Below are 22625 nucleotides of genomic sequence, written 5' to 3'. Positions count from 1 at the left end.
ACGTCCTTTGCAAAGAAAGAAATAATAAAAGTGGAATGGGAAATGTACACTACAAAATGTGAGTTTTAAATAGAAATAAAGACTGGTGCACCTCCAAAAAGGTATTCTTTTTCCATCTGTCTGCTGAAAATTTGGGGTTGAAAAGTCCTCCTGGCCTGCCGCCCACCCCTCCCACATTTACTTTTTGGCCCTTTATAGGAAGCATGTAAGGTACATTCAGACCTCTGCCAAAATCAGTTGTGCACCCCTGTCCTACACACTCCCAGAAGCACGAAAAATGGTAGTGATTGACAGGGTTACAAAAATGTTAAAAGCAAATATCATGGAGCCCTCTTCAAGCCCATGGCCCTCCCCTATTGTGTTGGTGACTAAACCCGGTCAGTCCTGGAGGTTTTGCATAGACTTCAGGAAAGTCAACGCCATCTCCTCCTTCGATACCTATCCACGTTGATAGATAAACTAGGAAATTACACATTCTTGTCAACCCTAGATTTAACCAAAGGATATTGGCAGGTCCCTGCACATGGACCTGATAAGGAAAAAACAGCTTTCTCAACGCCAATAGGCCTATTCCAATTCAAAGCCCTTCATTTTGGGTTTCATGGGGCCCCAGCAACTTTCCAATGACTCATGGACAGGATATTACAACCTTATTCTGATTTCTGTGGAGCCTATATTGATGTCATAGTCATTTATAGTAAAACCTGGGAAGACCTTCTTTTCCATCTTTCTACTATTAGAAAAACCCTCTGAGAGGCTGGCGTAACTGCCAACCCAATAAAATGAAAGCTGGCTCAGTGAGCAGTGAAATACCTATGCTTCTTTGTAGGGAATCGTAGTGTGCAACTGCAGCAAGAAAAAGTTAAAGCCTTCCTAGATGCTCCCACACCAAAGACCAAGAGAGATCTTGGGGTATTCCTAGGTTTGAGTGGATATTATCGTCAGTTTATCCAACATTTTGGAGATAGAACAGCCAGACTGACAGATACATTAAGCAATGCGGACACCCAGAACATTTGTTGGACTGATGAGGACGATACTTGTTGCAACAACCTGAAACAAACCGAATGCCAGAATCCCATATTAAAAGTAGTGGACGTCTCAAAGGAATTTGTATTACAGACCGATGCTCCGCTCACAGGGTTAGGGGCAGTATTATCTCGAATACACAACGGATTAGAACACCACATCATATTCACTAGTCAGAAACTCTTTCCCCGATGAGAAGAAGTATTCTGTATTCAAACTTGAAGCCCTTGCTATCCAATGGGCAATCCCCCATCTTAGATATTACCTTCTAGGGGGAAAATTCACACTCGTCACTGACCACTCACCTTTAGTATGGATAAGTCAATGAAAGGACTCTAACCCTTGACTAATGCAATGGTTCTTGGACCTGCAAACCTACTGTTTCGCTGTGGAACACTGAAAAGGTAAAGAAGATGGGAACATTGATTTCCCTTCCCGGTTTCCCTGCGAAACAAATGCGGCTGCATCACATTGGGGAAGGGCATGTGAGAAACCAAAGGGTATCTCACTTGCTAGTCCCCGGGGATCTCTCGCTCAGGTGGCCAGGGCATGGCAACTACCTTTGGCTCTAGACCCTGGGGCTGGACCAATGCGGGAGGATCCCCTGGGTGAAGGATCTTCAGGGAGTAGGGGTGAGACAACCGATGGTGTGTCAAGGGTTTTGACCCATGTTGAATCAATAGACTGGGTAGATGTGGGGTTGAGCTGTCGCTGCCCATTATTCTATCCCAGCACAAACTAAATCAATAGACTGGGTGGATGTGGGAATGAGCTATCGCCGCCCACATTCACGCCAGAATCCAGGAGAACTGCGCAGTTGGCACAAGACTACTCCAAAGATACAACCTTCTTGTGGGGGGTTCCACATCACCACTCTACTGTAAGGATCCCATCAAAACAATGTTAAGCAAGGGTCCTATACTATCAAGCAAAAGACCACTCTATTGAAATGCAGTAATTCAAGACAGATCCCAAAAATGGATGCAATACCGATACTCACCACTATCAGAAAGCCGGCGTTTTAAAACCACCAGACTTTTGTGTAAAACTGAACAGAGGAACCCAAACCAGGCCAAGGAAAGACTTGCTAAGAGGTGGATACAATGTAAAACTATATTCTGAAATGACTTGAAGGAAGTCATTATTTAATGTATATGTAAAAATTGTAAGTTTTGATTTAAACTGGCAACTAAAGTGACATTTAGCTGAATTCTGCCTGACAACAACCCCCGACAGGAGTTGAAACTTGATCAAACTGCATTCCCAGGCCTGGATGCCTCCTGCTTCCCCACCAAAAGGAGATGACACCTCTCTGATTAGATTAGGGGAGGGGCACCTGCAGGAGGTTGAACAAAGCCTTGTCCTGGACTCAGGCAAATGTTATATTGGGGGGGGGGCGTAAAGTGGCTTCCTCTTGGGAGAAGTGAGAGGAGAAGTGCCTGTGAGAGCCAGCTGAGCTTGGGGGAAGTGGATAAACCAGTTATTCCACCATGTGATGTGGGAAGCCACACCCCTTTTTGACCAGGGCATAAGTTAAAAAGATGGATAATTCATAGTACGGACTTGTCAGAAATATATAAGTAATATCATTATTCTTGTGATTTTTTCTGTGCACGTTTTAAGAGGTGTTAGGACCCTGTGGTGTATTCTGTGGGGTTGCTAGCGGAAAATAGGGTCTTACTCCAAATGTCTGCACGTTAAAAATCTGACACTTTATCAATTAATGTCCATACTCCTTGTGCACATGTGTGTAATTTTTGGTAAATGTCCGATATTGGTAAACCAGTCAAAAAGCGCAAAATGTTGTCATTTTTGAATGCAAGCCCCCAGGAAGATCAGAGGCAGACAAGCATGGACCATAAGGAATATATAAGGTGTACATGTAATTTCAACAAATTGTGTATCTGGGAAATATGTATTTGAATCAAATATAGATTTGTGGGCAAATTGACCAGGGGAGGATCCTCTGACCCATAAACAGACCTCATCATGATGACAATCCATTTCCTTCCCCCAATCATGGGAGAGGGGAGAATTGGGCCAATGACAAGTAGAGAGGGGCAGGCTCAGTTATGCCACGCACACACCCACTTCCAAAACACATAAAAAGAGACTGCTGGGACAGGTAGAGAGATTCACTTTCCACTTTCTTGCGGGACGCTTTGCCGGGAGACTCCAGACTTCAAATCCATCAACCTCCAGAGACCAGAGATCCAGAGAGACCAGAGATCCAGAGAGTCCAGAACTGTGCAGTGCTGAGAGCAGAACCAGAGACCAGACCGCTGTTCAGAACCACCCACCGGAAGTCCTGTCCAACCTGACCAGACCTTGACGGCTTATTTAAAAAATATAGTGTGAGTACTCACTGTGCAAAACCAATTTCTTAGTATAAAATAATCTAATCCAAACTATTTTAGCCTATTAGAACTGCCTCCTAGAATCGTGTCATTCTGTCATCCTTAAAACTGAAAACTGTCATCTATCATTTTGAACTTTTAAATTTCAAATCCGAAAAACTACCTTCACGAAATTGGCTGTATCTCCGGAACCGTTTGTGCTAGGAGCAAGTTTTAACTGTCATCTTAAAGCTAAGATTCTAAGCAACGAGCCTAGAACCGACTTCCCACTCCTTATATCGCGCTCGACGCATGCGACTAAATTTGCCGCGATTTGACATTTTGCACAATTTCAGCCACGTGTAAAAATCAGCAGCTTCTTGCTTTCCTTTGCTAAAATTCGTTTTAACCTGCTGGTTACACATAGAGCATTGCTAAATTGAGCCTGAACTAATACAAACTAGATATCACCCACCCTGAACCTCTAGAGGGAATTAAAAGCATTTTTAGCACATTTCTCACTTCTTTGTCATCACATTCAAAGCATTTTGGGCATGTGTTTCAAACTTCTACCTGTTTCCTCTAAGCTTGCTGGGGGGGAACTGAATTTCGTATTGTATTTGATTGCATTCCTGAGAACTGTGGGCTCCTCTTTCCATCTCCTTCTATTTCTTACATTGCATAGGGGGGTGGGGGGTGAATTGCCAGAGAAAAAGCGATTATCTTATCTTTTGCTAAAATCATATCAAGTTATTTCTGTACTGCATTTTATTCCTCATTGTTTTTCCCCTGAAACCATAAAAGTATTTTTGCTACCTTATCCATCCTATACTAACTCCTCATTGATTGTAAAGAAGTGTGCTAGGGCCAGATTACCCATTGTTGATCAACATTATATCCATAAGTGTGATATCAATTATTAATTTATTATAAAAGTGTGATATATATCTTGTTAACTTTTCAAATAAACCTTTTAATTTGCAAAACAAACCTACTTCTTGGCTCAGTGGGGTCAGGGGGATTCTAAGAGAGGGTGTTATAAGAGGGTTGTCACCCAGAGTACTGAACTGGACATAAAAATACATCAATAAGGGTTTTCCTCAGCATCCCAGACTAGGCATTGACTTAGCTGTAGTGTTGATTGAATATCGCTTACAGGTGATATGCGGTATCCCCTCTTTCCCTTGCCGATACCCCATTCCATTTTATTGGATTCTCTGACATTCCAACTCCCCCCTCCCCCCCTTTCTTCACAAACACTGGGCAGAGGAAGAGGAGGACTGAGAGAAAAGAGGTTACCCTTACATATTCCATTGGACATGTCCCGTTAATAAGGTCAGGCACATACAGGCACTTGACCTTTAATCGCATACATCTGATAACCATTAGGTCCCCCGCACGGATAAAAGGCAGAACATGAAGACACACTCTGAGCAAGGTGGAACACGAGAAGGAGCAGATCTTCTGGGGCAAAGGCAAACCCACTGTAGCAGGACGATCGATCGAGGGACCATACTGAAGGGCTGGGAAACCCTGGACATCCCTGCAGGAGGTTGTTGCCTACGGGAAACCATGAGAGATAGTCAAAGAAAAGTCAAAACCCGGACAAGAAGAAGCCTGCATTGTGTTTCAAGGACGTCATCAACCCTCCCAGGTGAATGGCAGAGTTGGGGATGCAAGGCCGAGCCTGTGGTATTAACCTTGACTAGTGAATCAAAGCCGCGGAGAACAGAAAAGAATGCGCACAACAGGTGACTTGGCGAATGACATGAAAGGCCGTTTTGTGTCAAAGAAAGATCGAAGCCGCCGTTACAGTGTATCTCTGAATTGAAGGTTGCGCACGTGCTGATGAGATGTGAAAGAAAGCAAACCTCTAGTGAACTTTAAAGTTAGCTGTAACTGTGATGTCAGTGATACAGAGTAGCGGAGTGGTCAAGCTAAAGGAAACAGCCCCCTCAAAAGTCTCTGAGCTGTTTGATGTTTGTTATAAAACAACACATTTAATGAACTTTGAAATGCGCAATAGTCAAGATTAATCCAGATTAAAGGGGAAGTTATGATTGCTATAAGAGAAAGACTTATTTGAACTATTCTGATTATATTGTGGAACTACCCAGACAAAGAGGCATTGGTGTAAATACCATTAGGAAGAGCTAAAGTGAACATTGAAGTGGTCCTGCAGAGTTTGTGGAAAAGCCTTGCACATTTGAAAGTCTTTGATATCAGTCAAAGGTCCAAGCCCGACTGAGGGAGACATAGAACATAGGGGAAGGGAACCCCCTAATGAGTGTGAACAAAACTTGGGGAAGAGAAACCCTGCAAGTGCTGTGAGTGCGAGGTCCGAGTCCCGGTTGGGGGAGATCTACCTCAACTATTGAAGCCTTGAGAGGTCAGAGCCCGACAGAGGGACTGTTAGGAAAGATTTCCATTTCATGTGTAATTTTCCCTCCAGTTGTGTACCCCCCAACTTTTTGCTTTGTTTGAACACCATAGTCTGACTTTGCCAGAGGAGCACATCCTTCTGCTGCACTCTCCTGGGCTTTTCGCTCACTTTTTATGGGGAAACTGACATGCCCTTAAAGACAGTCAGTACTGGGAGACTTTGTTTCCCTTAGTCCTTGTCAATGTAGCAACTTTTCCGCAACATGTTGCAAGTGCACAATGTACCTTACAGTACAGTGCACTTGGGCCTTCTTGTCATTTCTCAAGGCCCTAGATACTCACGAAGGATTTTTTTGGAGAAGTGCAGATGTGCCTTGGACAAGGCTAGTCTCATCTTATCTTTTCATGTTTTTGTAACCCTCTCCTGCCAGGTAAATCGCGGTTACCGCGTTTGGCACAAATAGGTGGCCTGGCTCCAAAATAGCCATGCCACAAGGTTCTTTGTGCTGTCCTTTGGTCATCTTGCCCCTTCACCTTCCCCAGGTCAGGCCGACCCGGGTCAGTCCTTATTTGGGCATGCATTCTCCTGCGAAACCGCCAAGTTTTCACGGACTTCTGCATCCCTTGTGTGTGTGTTTCCTGGATGTGGGCTGGACTGTCTGGTTCCAAGGGTGCCAGAGATTCTGGGATGCTGTGAATGCCTAGGACCACTGTGGTCCATGATTGGTCCACGTATGGTATGCCTGTATCTGAGCAGATCTCCCATTGGGTCCTCTTCATTTTGGCGCGAAGGAGATTTTGGAAAAGAGAAGGCTCCAAACACCCATACTATGTCATTCTCTGCAGTTTTCACTTAACGAAGGATAGGATCCAAGTATCCTGAAACTAAGAAACCGAGTTGAGGAACTGCTGGTGACCAGCTAGAAGGTTTGGCACCCTGATCCCGCTGTCCCGTGAGACCCCTCTGCATCTGGTCGTCCTAGAAGGTCTGTGAAGACCCTTCGACCCATTGGACTAGTGGGACCAACTATTCTCGGCTCCTTCATCAAACCCTGCAAGTAAGCCTTCTCGGAAGTGTCCCTGTGCCAACCAGTGGGCTGACCAGCTTACGTAGGACCTTTGCTCTGTCACTGCTGCCGTTTCGAGGAGGCCCTCGAAGACTTGGTACATCGCAAGCTCTGTGTTCACGGCACTCTTACACTGAATTTCATACACTTTGCATTCCCAGGCCTGGAGTAAAGAGAGAGCGCCCGAACTGGAGTACACGTAGTTACCGTGTCGCCCAGCCGTGGTGAAGAACTTTGCAAACTCATTGCAGCTGTGCTCCTCTGTGCCCTGAAGCCAGCTACAGTGGAACTGGCCTGATCCATCCACCAAGAGCAGACAAACCCCCGTCCTGTTTGGGAATCAATGCTGTAACTTTGACACTGAAAGCCACAGAGCCGCGAGATTGCCGCATTTGAACCTGCAACCGAAGTGGACTCGACTTCTGAAGTTTGGTCTGGAGTGCCTCGAGTGTCGGTGAGTAATTTCAACCCTAACCGGTGGTCCTGAGCACATCCACCCATGTTTACGCACAAGTGGCCCCTGAGGGCCCATCTCCTTTCCACTGCTAGTGCAAACTAGCAAACTATTCCCAAATCTTGGAAGCTGCTCTGCCCTGTTGCAGAGACCCTCCATGAATAGTGGGAACTTATTCTGCATCACCTCACCCACCTTCCTGAGCTGCTACAGACCCTTCAAGAGACCCTGTTTTGCCCATCTGAATTACAGCGTGCACCAGCATTGCAAGTACATTTGAGCAATAGGCTACACTCTTCTTAGGGATTGGACTGCCTCTCAGTTAGGATTGTGTTTGATGCAGAACTGCCTAAAGACTATTTGCACTACCTGCTTCCTTCCCTTTTTAGGTTGTGGACCCATTTCATGCATTAACCCTTTAGGCCCCTTTGGTCTTGTATATATGTATATTGATAGGATTGTTTTGGCTTAGAAGTATTACTGTGATTTTATTTGTGTGTTGAATCTCAAAGGCCCTGAAATAAATGTATTTGTATTTTTAATCTATATACACCTGACTGGGAGTGATTTCTAAGGGCCCTTACTTTGTACTCATTGAGGTCTTTCATTCACCCTCACTCCTCCTGAGACCTAGTCTTGACCGCCACCATACTTTCTCTTATACAGAAAGTGTGTAAAGGGGAATGTGTATGCAAAATGTGTATGCAAAGGAAAGTCAGTGTCATAACATAAAAGGATCAATATGGCTGAGTTAGCTCTCTCTCAGGCTTGTGACACAGGTTGCGCACCAGAAGCAGCGTCGGATGTGTTCTGTTATCCTTCCTGCAGCGCCAAGTAACACCCATCCCTTTGGCAGGCATACACATTGTGGGTCTCATGTACGGTCTTCTAATGCTTCTTCTAATTTCCTGTTTCAGAAACACTCTCTGGCTCGAGGGCGTTGCAGATGGAAGTTGCCATGCAACTCTGGCATCCACTGCACGCTCGGTACAACGCTCCAAGCAAGGGGCGGAGTAAGGAAAAGTCATGTGAGAGCAGGTACTTAGGCTTACAGCTCCCGTACATTGCTGATTTTGAAAAATCGCGACTTTTGTTTCTTGTGCTAATCATACGTTACTTTGTTAGCAGACCTTTTGCTTTCCCTAACAGAATTGCCTTTGTCCTATCCCTGTATTTTGACCCTGTGACTCTCTTGTGAACAAAATTTGGCTCTGATTACGGATATTCAACTCTCTTGCTGATTTTGTCTCTTGTTTCCCGCACGGCCACGACCCGGACTGCTCACGCGGACCGCCTACCTTCATCACGTTAGGTTTCCGGGATTACCACACAATGACAACTCAGACTGTTCCCTGGATTGATTTGGTAACACTGGAAGAAAGCATTAAGCAACATCGTTTTGGGTGCATCACAAGTGTGTCTCTGCAAACTACTCACCGCGCTTGGACGAGAGACTTCCACAAGCGGTGTGCACTGTCGCTAGGCATTCTTGTTCCGTTGGGACAGGTGGTACCAGGAATTTGAGACTAATACCACTAACCGCATTAGGCATCTGCGTGCCATCGCATTTAGTTTCTGTTTGGTTGAGTATACTTGATGCATCAAATGAACCACTGGCTTTCATACTTCGTTTTCCTTTGTATAAAAATACAGTAAGTCCAATATCATTGTATCTGATACTGGTCCACCTCTCATAAGCCATATCACATTAGTTTGCTCTGTCTTGTAGGTTCTACATTGAGGAGGTTAGCAGACAAAAATATTCCACCACTATAGAGGAAATCCCAACTCAATACAGGTTAGAAAAAGATCTCTCTCTCTGTCTTGATCCATATTGCCTAATCATAGTACAGTCAAGTGACCGTGTTCTTTGTTCCTTTACAGTTTACTTGTGTTTCATCTTCCAATTAATTGATCCCTTTGCATGTTTTACTCATTCCGAGAGATACATTGGTAGGAAGAAATCTTTGACTACACTTTGAGTTCAACTAATCGGATTCTGACACTCTCCTCACCACGATGGACAACACCGAGTAAAGCAGCTGTTCTAACTCGATGGGTCAGACTTGATGGTCGTGCAGTTATGTAATACCTCCGGCCCCAAGTACCGCTCGAGCAGGAAAAAATAAATGCCCTAGCAATCCTTGAGGCCACAGGTGTGTAGTGTTGTCGTCAGCCTGGTACCGGGAACGCCAGAAGGACCCCTGAGTGCTGTAAGGCAAAGGGTTAGAATAAAGGAAACACCCAAAAGGCAAATGGCAGAGGGAGCAAACAAGGTACAGTGACACCATCTTACCTAAAGGTTGGTAGCATAGGTAGGAGACCTACACAGACAGCAGGGGAAACCAACAGCAGGCTGGGATGATGCAATTGGCACTCCGGAAACACCTGGGTGAAGCAAGAACTTGATCTGTGGCAAAACTTGAAGCATTCCGAGGTTTCAGAAACAGAGGGACAATCCAGAGCCAAGTCCAGTGTTCAAACAGAGGTCAAGATGATCCGGGGGGTCAGAGAGCGTGCCAAAGTCCAAGGGTAATCCAAAGCAAGTCCAAGTAAAACGTTCCGAGGTCGAGGTAAGGATAGTAACAAGATGCAGTAAGTAACGTCTGGCAGTCCTCCGGAGAAGCAGCTGTGAAGCGACGCGCTGCATTTGCCGGCTTCTTTCGAAGCTGCGAGCAGAGTCACGTGACGCAGCACGTGACCGCTCGTGCGCGTTACGCGGAACGCAACGCGGCCAGCGATTGGTGCTGCCGGCGCTTCCTGGTATGCTGGCATCGCCGGGTGTGGAGGAGGCGCCATGACAACCGCCACCGTGGAAAAGGGCGAAAAGAGGCGGGTCTGCCCACCGTGGTATCCCGCCTGCCGTGCCTCCCCTGCTGATGTGGGTAGAAAACATGATGGCGAGAAGCGCCAGGTAGGGGAGACGGTTGTGAGGGAGAAAGTGGGAGTGGGGGTGAGTGTGGGGGCGTGACAGAGCCCCCCCTAAAGGCCCACAACCACGTGGACTGGAAGGGTGCGCGCGGTGAAACCGGGCCCCCAAACGACGAGCATGAACATCCCGGAAAGCAACCCAAGAGTGGTCCTCAGGACTGTAACCCAGCCAGTCCACCAGATACTTCAACCCACCCCTGTACATACGGGAACCCAGAACAGCCCGCACCTCAAACACATCAGGGGACGAGACGGAGACCAGGGCAGGAGGGGCAGCCAACCCGGTAGGGCTAAGGCATGACTTAAGCAGGGAGACGTGAAACACCGGGTGGCTCCGCAAGGCGGGGAGCACCGCCAGGCGCAACGCCACCGGGTTCAGGACCTTGACCACCCCATACGGACCCACAAAACGAGGAAGCAGTTTGCGACAGCCAGAGATGTGCAAATGGCAGGTAGAGAGCCAAACCCGGTCCCCCACCCTGTAAGCAGGGGCATCCGCCCTCCTCCTGTCGGCAGCGTTTTTTCTGGAAGCCTGGGCTTCGTGCAGGTGGACCAACGTTTGGGCATGGACCGAAACTAGATCCCGAGCACAGGCCGAAGCGGCGGGGGTATCGGAAGAGGAGAAGTCTGGAATGGGGAGAGTACGGGGATGTTGGCCATAGAGGGCAAAGAAAGGCGAGAACCCAGTAGCAGAGTGCAGTGTATTGTTGTAGGCAAACTCGGCGAGATGCAACAGGTTGAGTCATGTGTCCTGGTACTGTAATGTCAGACAGCGTAGATACTGCTCTAATGTCTGGTTGACCCTCTCGGTCTGCCCATCACTCTCTGGATGATAAGCAGAGGAGTAGTGAGTGTCGATCCCCAGTAGAGTGGTGAGGGCCCGCCAGAATCTGGAGGTAAACTGCGTGCCACGATTGGAAATTAACACATGGGGCAAGCCAAAAAGACAGAGCACAGACCTAAAGAAATGCTTAGCCAAGACTGGGGCTGAGGGTACCCCCTTGCACGGTATGAAACGCGCCAGTTTGGTATAGGAGTCGACGATGACCCAAATGGTATCGAAACCCTGTGTACGCGGCAGATCAGTGATCAGGTCCATTGAGACCGTGTGCCTAGGCCGTGGAGGAACGGGGAGAGGGAGAAGAAGACCCAAGGGCCGGCCCCTGCGTGACTTGCCCTGGGCACAAACCGAACAGGTATTGACATAGTTCTGCACATGGCGTTTCACAGTCGGCCACCAACACCAGCGTTTGAAGAGGTCTAGAGTGCGATGTTGCCGGGGGTGACCGTTAATGGCAGCATCATGAGACCCGTCTAACGCTAGATTCCTGGTTTCACTTGTGGGAAGGAAGAGCTTCCAGTGTACGAAAGGCAGCCCATCCTGCATAACCGGATGCCATTCTGTTAGTGATTGTGGATATTGGGAGACCCACTGCCGTATGGTGGACTGTAAGGAAGGCGACGGTGTGCAGACACAAACTACATGAGTCTTACCCAACAAGGTCTCAGGGAATGATGGGAGAATCTCCCCCCCAGGAGAACAAGACAGGGCATCTGGTTTCCCATGCCGACACCGGGTCTGTGTTTGACCACGAAATCGAATGCGGCAAAGAAGAGGTGCCAACGTACCTGTCGGCTGTTTGTACATTTCAGGGAGGCAAGGTCCTGGAGATTCTTATGATCTGAGAACACCACAGTCTCGTGTTTTGCACCCAAGAGGTGGTGCCTCCAGGTTTGTAGAGCGTCCTTAATGGCCAGAGGCTCTTTTTCCGTAACCGTGTAGTGCAATTCGGTTGTCGTGAATTTACGTGATTGAAACGCTACCGGATGCAAACGGCCAGTGGTAGGACAGGGTTGGGACAATACAGCACCCAGTGCGTAGCAAGAGGCGTCTGCCTCGAGAACAAATGGGAGCTCAGGGTCAGGGTATTGCAACACCGGAGCAGTGGTGAACATGGTTTTTAGAGAGTCAAAAGCGTCTTGTTGTGCCATGGACCACACATAGGGGATGGAAGGGCTAGTGAGAGCAGTGAGAGGTGCCACAATAGAGGAGAACCCAGCAATGAACCGACGGTAAAAGTTAGCGAATCCCAGAAATGACTGTAACTGCTTGAGATTGGTCGGGATTGGCCATTCGCTGATCGCCCGGACTTTGGACTGGTTCATAGATAGACCCCCGGGAGAGATATGGAACCCCAAGAACTTGACCTGACTGGTGTGAAAAAGACACTTTTCGGGTTTAGCGAATAGTGCGTCGGCTCAAAGCCGTCCCACCACTTCCTTAACATGTGTGATGTGTTCATCGAGGGAGGAAGAGAAAACCAGTATGTCATCTAAGTACACTACCACCGAAAGCGTTCAGGATGTCGCTGAATATGCCATCCATGAAGCGCTGAAACGTAGCAGGAGCGTTGCAGAGGCCAAACGTCATAACTGTGTACTCGAATAACCCTTGTCGTGAGCAGAAGGCCGTCTTCCACTCGTCTCTGTCACGCATGCGTATGAGATTGTACGCCCCACGGAGATCCAATTTGGTGTAGATCGTGGCATGAGTAAGGCTGTCTAACAACAGGGTAATAAGGGGTATGGGATAGCGTTTTTTTACCGTGATGGCGTTCAAGCGCCTGTAATCAATGCAGGGGCGGAGATCCCCTTCTTTCTTCGGAACGAAGAAGATAGGGCTCGCAGCTGGGGATGTCGACGGGCGAATGTGACCTAGACGTAGAGCCTGCTGTATATACTCTTGCAGGACTTGTTCTTCCGTCTGGGTCAAGGAGTAGATTCGGCCCTTTGGGATGGGAGCATCAGGGACTAAATCAATGGGACAATCGTAGGACCGATGCAGAGGTAGGCCTTCCGCAGACCCTTTGTCGAACAGAGCCCGTAAATCATGGTACTCAGGAGGAATACTTCCCGTGATTGCCCCTATCATGTGCGTGTCCTGGGTGTCGGAACTGTCCTCTATGGCCAAAGAAGCGACTACTCCTAGGATGTCTGCGGGGCTGGAAACCCGAGGTGTCTCGAGTAGGCAGTAGTATTGGCACGTCTCTGATTCGAAGGAGACCTGACCTGTGCCCCAGTTAATCATAGGATTGTGCCTTTTCAGCCAAGGGATGCCCAGGATGACTCCGAACTGAGGTGTGGCTATGAGATCAATAGATATGGTCTCCCTGTGGACTTCCTGTATGACTAATTCCAATGGGGTTGTCTGTTGCATGATTGGTCCAGAAGCAAGGGATGTCCCGTCCACTGCATGAACTGGTTCGGGGTGTATTTTTTTAACCAAAGGTAGATTCAATGAACTGGCTAGTGCTATGTCAATAAAGCAGTATGTAGCTCCAGAGTCAATCACTATTCGTACTGCATGGGAGATGCCAGCAGTAGGGTTCAAGGATGCCTGTACCACCACAGGCCGGATGGGACCAAAAGCAGGATCAGAGGGATTTCGTATAAGACTCACCCCAACCCCTGATCTCAAGGGCGAGTCTTCGGAAAACCCAGAATCTTGTTCTTTGGTCGACGGGGACACTCCTTTACAAAATGACCGATGAGGCCGCAGTAGAAGCAAGCATTGTCTGTCCTTCTGCGCTCTCGTTCGGCATGAGTAATGGGGCTGCGTACCCCGCCGATCTGCATGGGTTCGGGTGAGGTGTCGGATGTGGTTGATGATGGGGTATGGGATAGCCCTGCTTCCACCCTACGTTCTGCTCGTCTAGCGTCGACCTGCAATGTCAGGTCAACCAAGTCTGCATAGACTGTGGGTAGAGAGGGCACCACAGACAATGCGTCCTTCATGGAACCACACAAGCCTCGATAGTATATCACTGCCTTTTTGTTCTCTGGCCAGGAGGTCTCAGCAGAGAGCTGGTTAAACTTGGTGATGTACTCAATGAGGGATGACCGGCCTTGAGTGAGATCTAGGAGTTCCATATCTCTGGATTGTGCTTTGTATCTGGTGTCAAAAACTTTTGCCATTTCTTGGGTTAATAGCTCAAAATCGTACAGGGCAGGATGGTCGCCCTCCAACAACGGGTTGGCCCACGTGGCTGCCACACTTGACAGATGGGAGAGGAGAAAGGCCGCCTTAGAGACTGAATCAGAAAAAGCCTGGGGTCGACACAGAAAGTGCAATTTGCATTGGTTTATAAAGGTGCAGTATTTCTTTGGGTCCCCCTGGTATCTCTCGGGGGCTGCCAGAGGGAAGGGGGTCTGTACCACTACAGGCGGGGCTGGCAAGGTGGGCGGTGTGACAGGGATTGGGTTTTGGGGTGGAGCGGCATCACCGAATTCGGCGTCTACAGGCAAGGGGTGGTGTGTGCTTTGCATGGCATCAAGGCGGTGGTGCAACGCAGTAGTGGCAGTGGCCATGTCAGTGCGGAGGGCAGTGGTAGCAGCTGCCATGTCTGCCCTAAGCGATGTCACTGCTTGCATTAAAGCAGTCACAGGGTCCCCGGCTGAGGTATCCATAACTGGACAACCAGACGGCTTCACAGTCTGTTCTAACTCGATGGGTCAGACTTGATGGTCGTGCAGTTATGTAATACCTCCGTCCCCAAGTACCGCTCGAGCAGGAAAAAATAACTGCCCTAGCAATCCTAGAGGCCACAGGTGTGGAGTGTCGGTGTCAGCCTGGTACCGGAAACGCCGGAAGGACCCCTGAGTGCTGTAAGGCAAAGGGTTAGAATCAAGGAAACACCCAAAAGGCAACTGGCAGAGGGAGCATAGGTAGGAGACCTACACAGACAGCAGGGGAAACCAACAGCAGGCTGGGATGATGCAGTTGGCACTCCGGAAACACCTGGGTGAAGCAAGAACTTGATCTGTGGCAAAACTTGAAGCAATCCGAGGTTTCAGGAACAGAGGGACAATCCAGAGCCAAGTCCAGTGTTCAAACAGAGGTCAAGATGATCTGGGGGGTCAGAGAGCGCGCCAAAGTCCAAGGGTAATCCAAAGCAAGTCCAAGTAAAACGTTCCGAGGTCGAGGTAAGTATAGTAACAAGATGCATTAAGTAACGCATGGCAGTCCTCCGGAGAAGTAGCTGTGAAGCGACACGCTGCATTTGCCGGCTTCTTTTGAAGCTGCGAGCGGAGTCACGTGACGCATCAAGTGACCGCTCGCGTGCGTTACGTGGAGCACAACGCGGCCAGCAATTGGTGCTGCCGGCGCTTCCTGGTATGCTGGCATCTTGGGTGTGGAGAAGGCGCCATGGCAACCGCCACCGTGGAAAAGGGCGAAAAGAGGCGGGTCTGCCCACCGTGGTATCCCGCCTGCCGTGCCTCCCCTGCTGATGTGGGTGGAAAACATGATGGCGAGAAGCGCCAGGTAGGGGAGACGGGTGTGAGGGAGAAAGTGGGAGTGGGGGTGAGTGCGGGGACGTGACAGCAGCCCCCGTAGACAGGATGACACACTCTGGCTCAGGTTATCAAAGAAAGGCAGTTGAAAAAACGTGGGTCGAGGCCCGCTTGGCCTTCCACGTTAAAGTCAATTAAGTTCACCAAAGGTTCTTTCACAGTTCAACAAAATTCACATTGGTGTCCCTGTTAAGACGGCTTTCTGAACTCTGAACTAGTGAGCAGAGGTTCAGAAGGCCAGCCTAGTTTCTTGGCAGAGGGTAACCTTCTGGACAAGCTATACCAATCAAGGTAGCTATTTTGATTTGATATAGACTGACTAGCACTGTGTTTTCTTTATTATTTGATGGTGGAGACTACTCCCATCATAGCTATAGGGCAAAGTAGGAGTTTTTCCGAACCCCAAGAATTTAATAAAGGTTTTGAAACTTGTACCTCTTGTGTCAGTCTCCTACTTTTGATACCATGCCTCCCTGACAGGTGTCAAGGGGGCTGACCAAGTTTTGGGTTGGCGTCTTCGAGTGGTTTAAAAGATGAGATGGAGGATGTCTTACCTGTTAGTATTGTGCCTACCTTGTTATTTGATGCTGGTTGACGTCTGCCAGCTACCCTACAGTGATGACTTAAGGAGGCCCAAGGGTCCAATCTACGGTATTGGTTCTCAGAGGTGGGAACAGACAATGAGGGCCAGAGGGAAGTCCGGGAGGCGGAAACCTCCACTAATAACACTTGGCAGGGACAGGTAAACACACAGGCAGCGCGGAGGAAGCACACAACAAATTATTACAAATGTGCGCAGATAAGGCAGGCGGGGGTCAAAACATCCTTACCTCATGCTTTGGGACCCAAGAAAGCTTAGGAAGATGGCGAGTACATGGCCTAGACCTGCGTCGCTGGAACTGAAACAAAACAGCCAATCAGGGCTGGAGGGAGGTCCGGTAGGCGGAAACCTTATACAGTTCTGGAGGGTGGGATGGGGTGGGATGGGACATCTGTGTGTGGGTCGGGAGGGTGGCATCTTGGTGTGCCAGAGGTCGGATGAGGCATCATGGTATGGATCTAGAACGAGGGATGAGGGCATCTTGATGTGGGTCTGGAGAGTTGCATTGGACATCTGTTTGTGGGTCGGGAGGGTGGGATGGCTTCATCTTTGTGTGCAGAGGAAGGATCAGAGGGAAGGGGTATCTTAGTGGTGTCTGGAATGGAGGGATGGGGCATCTTGCTGGGGTCTGGAATGGAGGGATGGGATATGTTGGTGGGGTCTGGAATGGATGCATGAAGGCATTTTGGTGTGTATCTGGAGCGAGGAATGGGGGCATATTGGTGTGGGTCTGGAATGGAGGGATGGGGCAAATTGGTGTGAGTTTGGAGGGTGTCATGGGGAATCTGAGTGCAGGTCTGGAGGGTAAGATTTGTCATCCAGGTTCAGGTCTGGTGGGTCGGTTGGGGCATCTGTGTGTGGGTTAGAAGAGTGGGATGGGGCATCTGGATGGTGGAATGGGGCATCTGCATGTGGGTCTAGAGGGTGGGATTGGGGCATCTTGGTGTGCCACAGGGAAAATGGGACATCATGGTATGGGTATAGAGGGAGAGATGGGGCATCTTGGTGGGGTTCAGATTGTAGTCTTGGTGGCAGCTTGGGGGGGGGGTGGTCTGGAAAGGAGGCATGGGGACATTTTGGTGTGTGGAGTGAAGCATTTTATCATAGCTCTCCGGTGGTCATTTTGGCAACAATGGAAACAGATACACACTTGTGTTCTGTTACGTTCATTCCGGCTAAGGTCTGCGCTGGTCTAGTCTTTTTACAAGATGGCGCCGCCTTCCGCATGTATTTTTACTCCAAAGACACGCGGCGCCATTGCGTTGCAACCCTCTTCATCCTGACTTGGGTAAGACGCTAGTGGTAACTCTGCCCTGTTTGCTATTTTCCTTCCTTTTGTGTCCCCTCTGCTGCTTGCCCATATTGGTGCTTCTCTGTCTCTCTCTGCATTACCCTTCTCCTGGGATTCTACTCGTTACTCTTGCCTTCCTTCCATTGATGCAAGTTGCTATTCTGCTGTTTTCTCTTCAAAAAGCGGTAGTACGGCTTCGTCTTGGAACCACCACCAAATCCTATTTTCATCTGTTGTGGGGGTTTTTATGCCAGGGTCGGCTTTTCACCCAGGTCTATCCTTCAGGTTGTCACTTTGTTCTAATCTGTACCATTAGACTGGCAGTCTGGCTGCTGAAAGGAACAGATTGTATCACTTCGAAGAACGCCAAACCTAGAGCGTAAGAAAGGAAGGCGATCAAGGAGGGAAGACCAATAAGAAGACTACAGCATACAAGAGGTGAGATGGATTCTAATAGTTCTGAGAGATGGGACATTATGGTATGTGTCTAGAAGGAGAGAAGGGGCATCTTTGTGTGGTCTGGATTGGAGGAAGTGGGACATCTTGGTGGGGTATAGAATGGAGGGATGGGGCATTTTGGTGTGGGTCTGGAACGGAGGGATGGCGCATCTTGGTGTTGGTTTGGAGGGAAGAATGTGGGCACATTGGTATAGGTCTGGAATGGAGGGATGGGGCATTTTGATGGGGTCTGGAGGGAGGGATGTGGGCACACTGTTGTGGGTCTGGAGAGAGGGATGGGGCATCTTGGTTTATGGAGGGAAGGATGGGGCATCAAGATATGGGTCTGGAGGGATGGATGGGGACATCTTAGTGGGGTTTGCATTGGAGGGAGGGGGGCGTTGTGGTGATTTCTGAAATGGAGGCATGGGGCATCATTGTATGGGTCTAGATGGAGGGATAGGCCCACATTGGTGTGGGTCCGGAGGGAGCGATGTGGGCACACTGTTGTGGGCACACTGTTGTGGGTCTGGAGAGTGGGATGGGGGCATCTCTGTGGGTCTGAAATGGAGTGAGGGAGACATCCTGGTAGGGTGTGGGATGGAGGGACCTGGCATATTGGTGTGGGTTTCAGAGGTTCAGAGGTTGATTTGGATATGTTGGTGTAGGTCTGGAATGGAGAGATGGGGCATCTTCATGGGGTCTGGGGGGAGGGATGTGGGCACACTGTTGAGTGTCTGGAGAGGGGAATCGGGGCATCTGGGTGGGTCTAAAATGGAGTGAGTGGGACATCTTCATGGGGTCTTTAATAGAGGAACTTGGCACCTTTTTGTGGATTTCGGGGGTTGATTTGGGCACATTGGTGTGGGTCTGGAATGTAGGGATGGGTCATCTAGGTGTGGGTCTGGAGGGCAAGATGGGAGGATCTTGGTTTGTGGAGAGAGGTGTGAGGAACTCATGGCGACAACAAGTAAGACGGATACAAGTGATCACAGTTCAAGGGTGTTTATTGAACAATGAATGCTGTATGCAGGTTGGAAAAACGCCTAATCTACACCTAAATCTTAGATGGGAATAAGCGTCGACCGTCAAATGAAAAATAAGGCAGTCCTAGTGGCGTTGTGTCAAAATAAAGAGGGCCTATACTAAGAAACCTATTGCCAAAACTCACAACTAATACAAAAAAGGGTGTGGGATAGTTCTCAAGAAAAGAAAGAAGTGTTCTCAAATAATATATCAGGATGCGGTAGCCTGGGTCTCCCTTCCCCACGTTTTGGACATGGGCTAAGAGGGGAGCATGAAGCACAGTACAGTCTCGGGCTTCTCCAGCACAAGATGACAGTTCAAATGGCAGATCTCAGGACACACTCTCTGGCTTTTCTAGCACAAGGTGATAGTTGAGCTTTAACCTTCAAGCTTTCCGTAATCAGGGCTGTCGATGGCCAAGTCTCGTTTCACTTAAAAGTCTCTTGACATCGAGGACCTAATGTGTTCAAACAATAAAACAAAAGTTCCTTTTAACAAATTATAGTTCTTTTCCAATGTTCACTGGGTGACGATTCACACATGTGTCCCCCCTCTTCTAGGTGCTGACCCTTCTCAATTGTATTCCAAAATTCACATAGGGTGATGGTTTCACGCCTGGATCCCCTTCTTCCGGTCTTGACCACTTTTAATTGTATTCCACAAATGTATCTTTCAGCTTTCTTCTTGCCGTGGATGATAGCTTCACCCCTTAATCTCCCTCTGCCGGGCTGAGACCTCTCTTGACTGTCAGTACTCAGGAGTTGGCTTCACCCCTGGATCTCGCTCTGCCAGGCTCTGCTAGTACTTGGGTGATAGCTTCATCTCCGGCATCCCTCCGTCGGTTTCACCCTTGCCGTTTCTTCAACTTCTACTTCTCTCAATCAGGGTTTTGAACAACATTTCACCCTTGGACCCCCCTCTGCCGGGCTCCGACCCTTTTTGAATCTTATCCTCCCTTTACACCTTTGGGGTTACTGTGGCTCTTGATCAGGATGATAGTGTCTCACCCCTCTTCACTTCCATTGTTGTTTCTTTATATTTTATACAGTTCAAGGTTTTTGAGATTCACTTCCCTTTTTTTCACAGTGCTTGTAGATCAAAGTCTTTCAATTGTACAGGCATTTTGCTTCACCCTCTGTATGACCATTCTGACCTATTTTGCTAGCCTTTCCACAGCCCTCTGGTACTTGTTGTTTCTCTCATATGGGGCTCGACCAGAGTCTCTCGAATTAGCACCCACATGGTGTTGCTTTCCCTCTGCCACTGGTCTCCCCTTCACACTTTTAACAGTTCATTCAAAGTTCAATAGCTTTGGTTCGAATCTTGCCACTCCTGCGATTGTCACTCAACACAGCCAGTTTCTTGTTGGTTCTCCCCACAAAAACAGGTTGTGAGGAACCGCTTGGCTTTTGGCTTCTCTGAAATCAAGGACGGTAGGACGGGCGCGGGAGCTTCCCTTGCTCTTGCTCATCGGCATAAGCTTGCCCTGTGTACCGTTGACATTTGCTGCAGGACACTTGTGCTATTGTCTCTTGTTTTAGGCTTTCCTCTGTGAAGGTTCCGAGCTGGGAAGGCCCTCAGGAAAGGCCTCCGGTGCTCTTTGCAGCTCCGCTGCGAGCACAAAGCATCACTGATCAGCTGAGGGCTAAATCAGCTGTGCATCTTGTCTTCGGAACATCCACGTGTTCCTCTTTGTCTGCAGCTCCAGCCGCGTGTGCTGAAGCACCATCGAGGCCAGACAAAATGGCCCCCGTTTCCATGGATGCACTAACAACTAAAAGTGCAAACAACATCTATGTTACGGGCCCGTGCCCCGATTCCCCGGCTCGCCCAGCCCGCCCCTCCCCTCCTGCTTTATATGGAGGGGGAGAGGGTCGAGAGGCGAAGCCGAGCTGGAAAGGCCGTCAGAAAGGCCTCCGGTGCTCTTTGCAGCTCTTCGCTGCTCGTCTACCGTCTGCCCCAAACCTATGCCGCATCCGGAAGGTAAGAAGCACAACAACTGCGATCTACCTACTAATCCATGCTCTACCGCAAGGCGCTTTAGACTACGTGCCCGTACTCGGCAAGCCACCGTCATATCACAGCCCATCCCCACAAGCACCCGTAATACAAGGCTTCCTCACGTACCATGCAACCCACTCTATTTGCCAATAAGGCCAGACTCCTCCGCCCAACTTCTAAGCCCACTGCCAATACAGGAACTGCCAATATAGCGGGCAATTAAGTATTTGACCCCACTTACAAGTCTACTGCTTCCACACTGAATATGACTCTACAGCCGTCCAGCACCACTGAAAATGAGCCCCCCAGTGTAAAATCTGTGATGTGCAATTATTCTACCACTATTTTGAATGGTACTATGCCAAATGCTATTTCACATGTGCCCACCACCACTGAAAATGAGCCCCCCAGTGTAAAATCTGTGATGTGCAATTATTCTACCACTATTTTGAATGGTACTATGCCAAATGCTATTTCACATGTGCCCACCACCACTGAAAATGAACCCCCCAGTGTAAAATCTGTGATGTGCAATTCTTCTACCACTATTTTGAATGCTACTATGCCAAATGCTATTTCACATGTGCCCACCACCACTGAAAATGAGCCCCCCAGTGTAAAATCTGTGATTTGCAACTCCCACAGCACTACCATGCCGTCCACCTCCCCCGCCCCCCCCCCCCATACGTCTCTGAACCCCATCTGAAATGCGCCATGATTAACGCTAGGTCCATCAATGCTCATGCTCTAGACATCCACGACCTCCTAACCACCCATGACTTCGACTTGCTCATGATCTCAGAAACCTGGTTACCTGAGGCCTCCGGCCCGGCGCTTTCCCTCGTCCTACCCCCTGGCTATTCTATCACTAGACAAGATCGCCTCTCTAAAGGTGCAGGTGTAGCAATTATTGCCAGAGATTGCCTCTCTATCAGAAAGGTAGAGAAATCCCTGCACAACAACAGCGACTACCTCCAAGTCAAAATAACCCTCTCTCCCCACTGCACCATTACTGTGCACTCTATCTACCGCCCTCCAGGCCCAACAGGAGACTTTCAAGCCTCTCTCATTCACCTCCTCTCTGACAACCTCAAAAAACAGTCTAAAGCCATTCTCCTTGGGGAGGTCAACCTAGGTCTCCAGGATAGTAAGGACCTAGCAGCCAAATCCCTTGACTCAGCCCTCAAGGCTTTGGGTTACAAGAACACCATATTTAGCCCAACTCACAACCAGGGCAGAACTCTGGACTGGATCGCACAGCATAACTGCCCACTCAACATCACCGGAAACACTCCCAGCCCATGGTCTGACCACCACATCATCACCTTTAGCATCCTCACCACTAGCTCGCCCGCTCCCCCCCACCTCAACCCCTCCCACCATGCCTTGCCAGAAGCTCCCGCCAGCTCACAAAGGAAAGGCTACTGCCCTTCCTCCAAGGCCCAGCCTTCAGACCACCTTTCTCCTCAGACCCAGAAGCACTTGCAACAGCATATGATGCTGCCATCAAAGCAGCTATCAACTCCATTTCCCCTCTCAAACCCCGCAAATCCAAACCCACTACCCACTCCAACTCATGGTTCAACCCTGACCTCCTTACTCTCCGCAATGAGAAAAAGGCTGCACTCACACAGTGGCAAACGTCCCACACTGACAAAGATAAGATGATCTTTAAAGCTCAATCCATCAAATACAAAAAGGCAATCACCCAATCAAA

The sequence above is a fragment of the Ambystoma mexicanum genome, chromosome 3p, assembly GCF_040938575.1.
Source record: "Ambystoma mexicanum isolate Mex_15411 chromosome 3p, UKY_AmexF1_1, whole genome shotgun sequence".
NCBI classification, from domain to species: Eukaryota; Metazoa; Chordata; class Amphibia; order Caudata; family Ambystomatidae; genus Ambystoma; species Ambystoma mexicanum.
This window is presented reverse-complemented; position numbering follows the sequence as displayed.